Source organism: Apaloderma vittatum, unplaced genomic scaffold (genome assembly GCF_000703405.1).
Source record: "Apaloderma vittatum isolate BGI_N311 unplaced genomic scaffold, ASM70340v1 scaffold32090, whole genome shotgun sequence".
Lineage (NCBI taxonomy): Eukaryota > Metazoa > Chordata > Aves > Trogoniformes > Trogonidae > Apaloderma > Apaloderma vittatum.
Window position 1 is genome coordinate 1,654 of NW_009693431.1, and position 434 is coordinate 2,087.

A 434-nucleotide genomic window follows, 5' to 3' on the forward strand; every position below is an offset into this window, starting at 1 on the left:
AGAGAAGGTGGGAAGGGGCCCAGAGCCCAATCTCCCTCCCTCAGCCACATTGTTCAGAAGCGAGAACGTGCAGGAGAGCAAGTTGACTTTGAGATTGGTGCTAATGTCAATTATTACATTACTTTAGACCTGCTGGAAAGTTTTCCACATTCAGCATCAAACACTCTTGAAACTTTTCTCTTTTTTTTGAAACTTAAGCAGAAGTTGTAACTTGTGGGCTGGGCCAACTCTTCCGCTTGTGTGAAGGGGCTCAGGTCCGCTCTCTGCAGAAGACGGTTGTATTTTTAACAGGCACACTGTCCATACATGACACACCCAAGAGAATCTGCCTTCAAGATTCCAGATCTAACATTCAGGTTGTTTTTACTTTCCTCAGAGTATGGGGTAGGAATGAGTAGGAATTATGAGGCTTTTCGTCAGGTTTTTGATTTCTC